We start from the raw sequence: 12,544 nt of genomic DNA, 5'->3' as shown, positions 1-12,544 counted from the left end.
TTCCAGTCTAAGCGCCAGATTCATATTTAGAATTTTATACTGACGCGTTACCCTTTTTGTTTTTCCGATGGCCTGGACTGGGCTTGAACGCACATACCTCACGGCGAAGTGAAGTGTGGGTCAGCCGCTAGTCGCACTGAGCTATCCGATCGACTGCCTAATCAGTTCTTAGTTATAATATGTTCGATTTCTTGTTAGAAATAAAAAATTTTAATTATTCTATATAAAAAAGTCTATTTGAAGAAAGAGTATTTTTTTGTTCTTAATGGCGGTACAGGCTCGTTTTTTTAATATTGTATTTAATTATAGAGTAATTTCCAAATTGGGCTCTGTACCGCCATTCTTTACTATATTACGAATATGTGTGCCAAATATATCGACAAAATATTCAAAATTAAAGCCGCAATCTTGGAACGCGTTGTCCGTTTTGATGATGTGCTACTGTAGCCTCTTAATGACATTTATCGTATGTCATTGTAATAATATATACCAGTTTGTTGATATTGGAGTTTGATACAGTTTTTGAAGGAAAGGAAAGAATGTTTACAATGGAAAATAAAAGAAAACACTATAAGTGTTGTTTAGTGCCATTTTGTAAAAGTACAATTATAAAAACCCCAATAAAATATTTATTGGATTACCAGCCGATAAAAAACGGCGTATAATATAAATATTATTTTATTACTAACTTATCTACTTTAACTCCCCGAACTTCTCAAGCGGAAAAATTTTCACCCCTTTGAAAATATGTGGCCATTATACACATATTTACCATAGGTAAGTTGAACTGCCCTTTAGAAAAACACTCAATAATTAATTAAAAATTGTCTTAAAAAAACACTTAAATATTAGTTCGAAATTGTCTTAACAAAAACACTCAAATATTAGAAATAGCAACTATCAAAATATTTATAAAACTGAGTGTCAGTGTCAAAACGAATGCCAAACCTAATGAATTTAATGGAGAGGACATCCAATACTACAATTATATGACGTCACGACCAATGAGGACGATTTTTGGGCTGGCTGCTATAATTTGAATTTTTAATCGTCTTTAGGGACCAAACGAAAGACAAAAAAACATTTTTTTCTTTGATATATGTTTTAAACTTTGTTATGTTGGGATTCATAGCATTTTTTTTCGAATTTAAAATTTTATGAAATTCCTTGTTAGTTGTCAATATCAGGATATTAATATCTACTAAGACTCATCTTTGTCTGGGGACCCAAAAGTCAGAATTGCAACTTTTCCTTTAGCTAACTGAAATATTATATTTATTTTTTATAAATATAAAACCAAATAAACTTTATTGATAAATAAATCAAACTTTATCGATTTATAAAACCAAATAAAAAATAGATGCAAATAAACCAAACACGACAAATGTGCTAATGTCACTTAAAATGATAAACAAAATTTATAGTGAACAAGATATCAGCGACATGCCATATTGTTTATCCTTGTTTAACTTATTGTGATTTCTATGGAATAGCTGCTTAATTTTGCGACACTAGTTCCTGTGAATAAAAAAGAGACCTCGTATAAAAAGTACTTAATTCGTGAATAATTTCATGCATGGGAAAAGTTAGAGTGGAAGAACTATAATACTGAATCAAAAGTTTTAAACTGTGACAACTATCGGATCTGTAGCCCCGCCCAACTGGAGGTGAAAACCTCAGAGCTAAAATGTTGTATACGAATGGTAAATAACTAGTTAGTTCAGAGAAATAAGATTTTTCTCGTGACACATCCCCCTCCAGGCCTAAACCAAATTTTTTGAGTAGTGTGGACATCTATATTAATAATCTATATGTTTCCTGCAGCAGATTTTGATGATATACATAGTTATAAACAAATGAAGATCAAAAAACGGTGAATTTTCGCTTTTTTCGTATATTTACTAAAAAGTGAAGCATTCTAAACAAATTTGAGAATAAGGAACTCATAAACCATATAAAAAACTTCAATATGGCGTTCGCTGAATATGTCTATCCTTATTTGTTGCTTAGAAAATTGCAAAATAAGTCATAAATTTTAAGTCATATAAATGTTCATAGCTTATGTAAAAATTAAGTTAGAACCTTCTTATTAAATGGAATACTGAGACTTCTTGTGCTTAAATTATATTTTAAATTTCAAAGCAATTAGTCAAATAATTTCTTGATCTTATTCTATCTTCACAAGAACTAATAATACACAAAGTACACAATTTTCTGATCCAGCAAGATGTTCACCATCCTCCGCTAGTAACCACTTTACAACTTGCAGTTGAAAAAAGCACAACATCAGTTATGGACTACGACTTTCGCAGTGCAAATTACACAGCCATTCGCCAAAGTTTTGAATCTATTGACTGGGACAATCTCTTACATATAATAAACAACTCAATGAAATGATTTCTATATTGTATGACTCTCTGTACTATATTATTAACCTGTATGTTCCACTAAAAAAAGTAAGCTCTAAAAAATTTCCTTGCTGGTTTACACCTAATCTTAAAGAATTAATACATAACAAAGAAATTGCTCATAAAATATTTAAAGCTACCAGATCATCAGAAAGCTATGTAGAATTTAGTCGACTTAGAGCCCAATGTAAACTTTTAACAAGGGATTGTTATACTAATTATATTAATGAAACTGAAAACTCCATTAAACCATTGATTATAAATATTCCACAATGTAGATATTAATCAATGATTAAACTTAACGTTAAGTCATTTTGGAAATTCGTTAATAGCAAAAGAGAAAACAACATAATACCTGACACAATGAAACTAAACGATTCTATTGCCTCTCATGGAAATGATGTATCCAATTTATTTGCCAATCATTTTTCATCTGTGTATACTAACCAAAGACTAAATTATTACCATAACCAAATCCACTTAAACGTTAGTGGATCTTCTTACCACATCAAATATCAAAAATATATGAGAGATTGTCACAACTGAATATTAATAAGGGACCTGGACCTTATGGGATTCCTCCTATTATTCTAAAAGAATGCAGCTTTATACTATCTAGACCACTTTATCATATTTTCAATGCCTCTCTCGATTCTGGTGAATTCCCCGACTTCTGGAAATTATCTTATGTAACTCCTATTTATAAATCAGGTGTTAAATCTGATATTAAGAACTATCGCCCCATATCTATACTAAATACTATCCCTAAAGTATTTGAAAGCATTATAACTGAATTTCTTACTTACGACTGCTCTAGTGTTATTACTAACTCACAGTTTGGGTTTTCTTCCGGCAAATCTGCTGAGCTAAGTCTACTCAGTTATACTGACTACCTATCTGAAGCCCTGGAGGAGGGTTTGCAGGTTGATTCAGTGTACACTGACTTCTCTAAAGCCTTTGATAAGATAAACCATGACCTATTACATAAATTATATTCTTATGGTATTGATGGTCTGGTGTTTAGGTGGTTATGTAGTTATTTAGAAAACAGAACTCAAATGGTTCGAGTAAATCACTGTTATTCCAACATTTTTCCTGTAACTTCAGGTGTTCCTCAAGGTTCACACCTGGGACCGCTACTATTTAATCTATTCATTAATGATATTACTACTTCTTTTTCCCATACAAAAGCTCTCCTTTTCGCTGATGACCTTAAGTGCTTTACAATAATAAGATGTCATGATATACTCTTGGACTACAATCAGATATTAATAAATTATCCCAGTGGTGCTCCCTTAATGGCATGGAATTAAATGTTGGTAAGTGTTATATTAAGCGTTTCTGTAGGAATCACCATTTGCTAACACATGACTATACTATTAACGGTCAAGCATTGCAATCATGTACACAAATCAGAGACCTAGACATAATATTAGACTCTTCTCTCAGATTTAAACACCACATTAGTACTATTGATTCATCTTGATTTTTGTTCCTCTGTGTGGTCTCCATATTATCTAGTTCATAAAAATAAACTTGATAGAGTTCAGCATACCTTTCTCAGATACGTAGCTTTTAAACAACATATAATATATATTATAATTGTAGCTACACAGACATTGAATTATTATTGAATATTACTTCATTAGAAACCCGTAGAAAAAGAAAAGATCTGACAATCTTATTCAACATTATTAATGGTAATAGTAGCTGTCCCGATCTTCTGTCAAAAATTGGTCTTTTTGTACCTACTCGGTCTTTCACATAAGCTTTCATAGATATAACTATACTTACAACAATTTTTTACCACGAACACTTAGACTTGCGAATTCTCTAAATGGCTTAAATATATTCTGCAATTCCTTGGATAGATTTAAAAACCATTTGTTGAACATACAATGTTAGTGATATAATTTCTATCAGCAATTTTTTAAGCTTAAACTTTGATTGTTTTTTATATCGTAATGTTCTTTTTTTCCTTTAACTTATTAGCTTTGTTATCCAATATATATTATAATATTTGTTCTTTGTGTTGACACTGTTTATGGTTTTGCTTTTGTCTTTGTAATATTTTTTTTTTGTAATATTTTCTGAATTGGGCTTGCCCTTAAATAAATAAATAATTTAAAAGCTATTTAATTTGTTTATCCCAAATTCTTTTATTTTGCAACACTATAAGTCAGGAAATTATAAGGTTACAGTAATATTTCTGACAGTTTATGAAAGAAGAACATTTATACTATTCACTTAATTAAAAAAAAATGACAAAAAGTAATTTTAAACAGTTTAAAATTATTTTGCAATAACATGTCGATTTTTTGCTTACTTATAAACAATTAGAATAACTTTTTAATCGTTACCCGTAGAAAAATTATTTTTTCATATTTAGAAAGACTGCATTTTTATACACATTTAGAAAGAAAAACAGTTGTCCTATGACAATTAGGGACGAAGTTAGCCCCCCACCTTTTTTTTAATTCACATATTCTTGCAAAATAATTTTGCAATATTTAGAATTATTTTTTGTAATTAAATTAATAGTGTAAATCTTTTTCTTTCATAAACTATCCAAACTATTACTGTAACTTCATCATTTTCTGACTTATAGTGTTGCAAAAAAATTAATTTGGGAAAAAGAAATGAAATAATTTTTAAACTATTTGACCAATTGCTTTGAAATTTAGGATATAATTTAAGCACCAGAAGTCTCAGCATTCTGTGTAATAAGGTTCTAAGTTAATTTTTTACCTGTTATGAATATTTATAAAAACTCAAAATTTATTATTTATTTTGCAATTTTCTAAGCGACCAATAAGGATAGACATATTCAGCGAATGCCACATTGCACTTTTTTATACGATTTATAAGCCTCTTACTCTCAAATTTGTTTAAAATGGTTAACTTTTTGGTAATAGACGAAAAAAGCAAAAATTTACCGTTTTTTGACCTTTATTTGTTTATAACTGTGTATATCATCAAAATCGGCTCCAGTAAACATATATGTTATTATTATAGATGTCCGTACTACTCAAAAAATTTGGTTTCGACCTGGGGTTGTGTCACCAACAGGATATTTTTTTTCCTTATTTCTCTGAACTAAGTAGGTAGAATATAAGCAATAGTGACTGATAACGGGCGTAATATAACCAGTGCCATAAAATTAACAGGTTGATCTCATCTTCCTTGCCTGGCTCATACCATTAACTTAATTGTCCAGGAGATTCTAAAATGAATTCAGCTGCAACAACAAAAGCTCGAAAAGATTGTCGACAATTTTCATCGAAGTACTACCGCTGCGGAAAAATTTAGAGAGTTACAAATGCAAATGGTAGGAAAAAGTTTAAAGTTCATCATTGACGTAGTTACCCACTGGAACTCAACATATCCTATGTTCAGCAGAATCTTTGAGCTTCAAGCTCCACTGGAAGCGAAGCATTTTGCATAATCCTGTATAAAATCTTCTTGAAAGTGAATGAAATCTTTTGAGTGAATATTGTAAAGTTGTAAAATGTTTCGAACGCGTGATTTCTGAATTATCTGCGGAAAAATCGGTATCGGTTGCAAAAATTATACCTTTAGTGGCTTTAGTTACTTGTTTAAGAGAATGTATGCAGGGAATACGTACAGAAAATTCCACTACATCCAATCTCAAGATGTAGACATGGAGACATTACTACATGGTATGAACTCCTGATTTAATAATATTGCTTTTAATAAAATAGCAAGAGCTGAGTATTTAGATCCACCTTTAAAAAAATGTTTTGATAATACTAACGGAATGATTCGTAGTAAACCAATATACAAAGGAACAAAACATCAAAAGAAAAGAACATCCTCTGAAATGGCGGAAAACGAGGGAGGCAGTGTACACTACATTGCCGAACCTGGCCAAAATATTTTTAAAAGTTTTTTCAGATTATCTGATTTTTTTCTGTTTTTCTTTTACACTGCGCGTCATAGAAAAGGGGCACCCTAAAAATGGGTAATTTTTGAGGTCGTGTATCTCCTAAACCTGTTATCCGATTTAAGTGATTTTTTGAATATGTTATAGCCTTATTCTTTGTCAATATCCCTGTAATAATATTTTTGCTAAACAGGTAAATTTTCATTGTATACCGGGTGTACGAATCAAACTGTGTCTTTTGCTCAAAGTTCGCAACACCCTGTGGAATATCCTAACATTTATAAAATACTGAAATTAAAACCCAACTATAGCCTCAAGTTTTCTTAACATTCTCTTTTTTGATTCATTCGCTTACGTTGGATAATACAAAAGTTAGGTACTTTAACAACTAACCATGTTATTTTTCAGTACAGTGTGTTTCTAAACAAGTGCGACAAACTTTAAGGGGTAGTTCTGCATTAAAAAATAATGACAGTTTGCTTTATAATCGTATGTCCGCAAATGCTTCGTTTTCGAGATACGGGATGTTGATTTTTTCTTACAAACTGACGATTTATTTATTTCTTTAAAACCGGTTGAGATATGCAAATGAAATTTGGTGGGTTTTAAGACGTAGTTATTGCACATTTTTTGACATACAATTAAGAATTTTATATTCACCATTGGCGTGCATACGGGTAATATGATCGGTCATATTATCCGTATGCACGCCAATAGCGAATATAAAATTCTTAATTGCAAGTCAAAAAATTCCCAATAACTATCCCTTAAAATCTACCAAATTTCATTTGCATATCTCAACCGGTTTTAGGGCAATAAAATAAATCGTCAGTTTGAAAAAAAAAAATAACATCCCGTATCTCGTAAACGAAGCATTTGCAGACATACGTTTATAAAGCCAACATCAATTATTTTTCATGCAGAATTGCCCCTTAAAGTTTGTCGCACTTATTTACAAACAACATATACTGATGAAGAACATGACTAGTTGTTAAAGTACATAACTTTTGTATTATCCAACATAAGCGAATGAATCAAAAAACAGGATATTAAGAAAACCTGGCTATAGTTGGGTTTTAATTTCAGTATTTTATAAATGCTAGAATATTCCACAGGGTTTTGCGAACTTTGAGAAAAAAACACAGTTTTATTCGTACACCCGGTATACAATGAAAATTTACCTGTTTAGCAAAAATATTACAGGGATATTGACAAAGAATAAGGCTATAACACATTCAAAAAATCACTTAAATCGGACAACAGGTTTAGGAGATACGCGACATAAAAAATGACAAGAATCTACAGGTCGAGCAAGTCTCGTAAATTTCACGATTGCGAGCCACGCTTCACGCAACCGTGTTTGCGTACTTGTGTTTCGAGTTGCGTGGTCGTGCGGAGTTATATTTACCAAATTTAAATATAATCGTTTCTTTTCTGATTCATAATAATATATGTCAATATGGCTACTGGGTGTAAAAGATAAATCTTATTCTATCTGTTCTGAGTTCTGAGTTTTAGATAATTTTAGTTGTATTTCTTTGTAATTTTGTGTTGTACAAAGATTAATTTAACATTTTCTCTGGAAGTATTAATTTAGAAAGATAATATGCTTCATTGGTGTTGTGTTTTGAAGTAGTGTGAAATGCAAAGTAATTGTGATAGAGTCAAGATAAAGTTCACTTTTAAACTGAACTAAATAAGGTATCTGAGAGACAACAATGGTTAAATGCAATACAATGTACAGGTTTTACTAGCGAAATGAAAATTTTCCTGTCCTGTCTGCTGTAATCATTTTATATCTGGTAAGTTACAATTACAACAGTAACGATTTTTGAAGATGTTAACATTTTAATCTTGTAGGAAAACCAGCCGACTTAATCGATAATAACAATCTCCAGATTGGGTTCCTTCAATAAATATGGGCTATAAACACAATGAAATAAGTTCCCCAAAATCTAAAATGGAGTGGTATCAAAGGAGAATTAAAGGAAAAAATATTCATATTGAAATTATTTATAAGGCACTGGACTGTCTTAAATTCTACAACAATACTAGGTGGGTAAATGATTTTAGACATTTTTCATTAAGAGTAGATTAAGATTAAGTAGATTTTCATTCAGTAGATTTAAGACTTGTTTACACGGGTAGAGTAATGATGCAAGTACTTGATAGAGTAGAGTAACTCTACCTGTAAAAATGCTCAGCACAGTAGAATAGCTGGTAGAGTGTATAGTTGGAGTTGAAGTAGAGTGACTAGCAACCTATGGCAAAGTAACTACTCTATGACCACCACTACTGCCAAAATGTCTACTCGGCTGCACACTCTACTCAATTATGGCAGAATAGAGTAGGTAGGAGAGTACATGGGGGCGCTGTCATTCTGGCTGGAATTGTGTTTTGTGTAAATAGTGAAAATGAAGTTCACCGAAGATGAAACTTTAAAACTTGTAGAGCTATAATACGGCGAATACCAGTGTTTATGGAATTTAGGTAGTGTATACTACAGAAATAAAAGTTTGCAGTAAGCTGCGGAGGATGAAATCGTCGAAAGAATGGCAAAGGGGGCTTTGGAGTAAACGAGCTTAAGCAAAAAATTAAGAATTTAAGGTGCACTTATAATCAAGAGTGTTTAAAAATACAAAAATCGGTTTCACTATACTAGCATCAGTACTATACTTGTACTCTCCTCATGTGAATGGTATCAAGCCATTTTTGGTAGAGTACTACCGCTACTCTACTCTCCTCAAAACTCTACCCATGTAAACAAGTCTTTAGAAACAGTGGAAAATGAGGTAGCTAGTAGAGTAGTAGTAGAGTAAAATATACTGGTTGAGCAAATTACAATGTTTTAAGGTAATACAGTAGCGATAAACAGGTAGCCAAAACGTGTTCCAAGATTGTCACTGTAATTTTGAATATTTTTTCGAGGCATTTGGCACACGTATTCGTAAAATAATAAAGAATGGCGGTACAGAGCCCAATTTGAAAAATATATTAATATGTGGAAATTACTCTGTAATTATACAATATTTAAAAAACGAGCCTGTACCGCCATTAAGAAGAACAAAAAAATACACTTTCTTCAAATAAACTTTTTTATCCGATGCCTAGATTTTGTGTAATTTTCGAACTACTAATGAAATAAAAAATTTTAGTAGTTCCAAAATAACACAAAATCGGATAAAAAAGTTGTATTTGAAGAAAGTGTATTTTTTTGTTCTTCTTAATGGCGGTACAAGCTCGTTTTTTTTATATTGTATTTAATTACAGAGTAATTTCCACATATTAATATATTTTTCAAATTGGGCTCTGTACCGCCATTCTTTATTATATTACGAATATGTGTGCCAAATATCTCGAAAAAATATTCAAAATTACAGCCGCAATCTTGGAACACATTTTCGCTACCTGTTGATCGATACTGTTTCCTCTTAAGATAGTTTTAATAGTTATTTATGATATAAGTATTAAAAGTACAATTTTAAGACGCGCATGTGAAAGTTAACTTGAAAAAATAATTTTATTAATGTTTTGACTTCCACATCAGATGTCATTGTCAAAATACAAAATATTCATTATTATTAGGTTTGTTCTAGCAAACAGTCAAACTAGTCAAAAACCATCAGCAAACAGTTGGTCAGTAAAAGAACATAATACAGTCACCAGTGTGATCCCCTCTACTCGCGCTGGTCCACTATTCGCTGATGGTTTCAAACTGATGCTAGAACAAAACCTATTATTATTATGCATATCATTATCTGTAAATAATATTTCTTCTGATTGTTAATTGTAAAGGATAGAAATATTACCATCTATTTTATTTTTTTTAGAATCAGCTGAGAGAAGTGGTCTACAAAAAACCAGGAAGGAAACGGAATATGTGGCTACGAAAGGCAAAAGAAAGGTTTACAAAGCAAATGTGACACATTTTTTTGAAATATTTAGGAATATCAGTAAATTGCATTAAAAAAATGTATGAAAAGATTTTGTTCAATAAAAATGTTTATATTTATCAAGGATGTATTATTTGGTATGGCCACATATCGTCAGTGATGTAATAATACATCCTATCTGTTTTTTCATGAGTTTTGTAAGAGAGACTAAAAACTTGTCTTAGGGTCACCTCCTGTTTTCATATGATATTTTTTGACTTGTTTTGTAGTAAATTAAACTATCTATGAACTACAAAACAAGTCAAAACTTACATATGAACACAGGAGGTGACCTTAAAACATGTTTTTCCATCTCTCATACAAAACTCATGAAAAAACAGATAGGAGGTATTGTCACATCAGCAAGGATGTACAGTGATGAGTGCCCTAATAACCGGCAAAATATGGGCAACATATTTAGTTGTGAGATAAAAAGAAATGAAACTAGTCGAGCTGGGAAATTTAGCGAAATTAACCTTTAAATTTACGTTATATTGATCCCACCTTTACACATATTGGAGGAGTATGTCAACTAAAACTGTCACTGTGACAGTGGTAGTTTCCAAACTCGTCTGATACGTCTGAAGGTGGTACACAATCAATACAATCTAAATGTATAAGTTAATATCGCTGTATTTCTGGTATATCCAGGGAATGTCTACAAAATATATTTTGAATGTCCAGAGAACATTCGTGGACATTCATGGAATGTTCCAATAAGACATTCAGGTAATGTTTAAAATGCTGACACAGGATTTTCCTGGGATGTTCAGGGAACATGTTTTCGGGGATATTCCAGGAATTTTTCAATGTCTGTGTACCTTCTATGGAATAGTTTGGTGTTATTACCGCCGCACTCCATTTGCGATTTGTAATCAGGAAGATTGAACACATTGTTTCAAATACAAGTCAATCCATTTGTGACTAAATAATCATGGATTGACTTCTATTTGAAAGAATGTGTTCAATCTTCACAACTACAGATCGCAAGTGGAGTCCGGCGCTTAGGGCTACTTCCTCTTCGGTATTATGTATTATACTACAGAAATCAGGAACTTTCCTTCTAAATATATGTATGCATCTTGGCCATCAAACATATTCTTCCAAACATTTTTTTAAGGGGTTACATAGGTCTTATGGGTAAAAAAAGTGACTTTTAAAAAAAATTATATCTCGAAAACTAAAATTTATTTTTATTTATAATTGGAACATGTAAAAGTATAGTACTTAAGGTAGTCTCAAAAAAAGTTTCAGCCAAAAATATTCATTTTTGTAGAGTTTAAGTTTTTTTGCGTTGGCAGCATAACTAAGTCCAGTCTCATCTGAAATCAAAAAGTTACCTCTGGCTAGAATATGAACGAAGGAATTAAAAAAAAATGAAATTTGAAGATTTTACATAAGTTTAAACACATTTTTTACCCCAATTTTTCTCATTTTTAAAGTAGTTTTTTTTATAAAACAAAAATGACCTCATCTAATAAAAAATCCTTTGTTGTTCATTCACTAGCCAGAGGTATAAACTACAAGAAACTTTGATTTCAGATGAGACTGGACTTGTTATGCTGCTCACCGCAAAAAAGGGCTGTTGTCGAAAAATTGCAGTCAACTCTACAAAAATGAATATTTTTGGCTAAAATTTTTTTGAGAGCACTATACTTTTACATGTTTCAATTATAAATAAAAATAATTTTTAGTTTCCAAGATATAATTTTTTTAAAAAGTCACTTTTTTTACCTGCAAGACAACAACTTAACAAATTGTTGATTTCAAATTGTAACAGTTGTTTTGCAAAGTATGCTGCCCTCTTGTATTTTCTGTGTTATCTTCAAAAAACACAAAACAAAAAAAAAATAAAACAAAAGTTTAACCACCTTCACACCACAGAATCAAGCAATCAAGTTACACAAATTTTCAAACACCTCACCTGACACAGCGTCTCAAGTAGGATTGCGCGAATTGGTAAATATAACTCCGCACGACCACGCAACTCGAAACACAAGTACGCAAACACGGTTGCGTGAAGCGTGGCTCGCAATCGTGAAATTTACGAGACTTGCTCGACCTGTAGATTCTTGTTAAAAAATGACCCATTTTTTAGGGTGTCCGTTTTCTATGACGCGCAGTGTATATATTTTTTAATTATAACTATTTACTAGATACCTTAAATAACAACGAATACCATTTTATTATCTTTTATACCCTTAATAAAAATATGTAACAAATAATGTATCAGTATTATAAATAATATAATATGAAGTATATAAAAAATAATAAATCATTCGTTGCTAATAAAAATAAAA

The 12,544-nt window shown here is 31.2% G+C and overlaps 1 protein-coding gene and 1 long non-coding RNA gene across 11 annotated transcripts in view; both read left to right on the top strand.

Moving 5' to 3' along the window:
• Positions 1–12,544, top strand: part of LOC114329613 (E3 ubiquitin-protein ligase FANCL) — a 787,641-nt gene that overhangs the window by 563,969 nt on the left and 211,128 nt on the right. The window lies entirely within an intron of this gene.
• Positions 7,594–10,324, top strand: LOC126882311 (uncharacterized). Of its 2 annotated transcripts, XR_007697267.1 has the most exons (3): positions 7,594–8,114; positions 8,173–8,367; positions 10,143–10,324. It is a non-coding gene; the product is annotated as an uncharacterized LOC126882311 (long non-coding RNA). The 2 variants fall into 2 exon arrangements; XR_007697266.1 differs by having other exon boundaries at positions 7,594–8,367.

The sequence above is a fragment of the Diabrotica virgifera genome, chromosome 3 (assembly GCF_917563875.1).
Source record: "Diabrotica virgifera virgifera chromosome 3, PGI_DIABVI_V3a".
In the NCBI taxonomy this organism is placed as follows: Eukaryota; Metazoa; Arthropoda; class Insecta; order Coleoptera; family Chrysomelidae; genus Diabrotica; species Diabrotica virgifera.
This window is presented reverse-complemented; position numbering and strand designations above follow the sequence as displayed.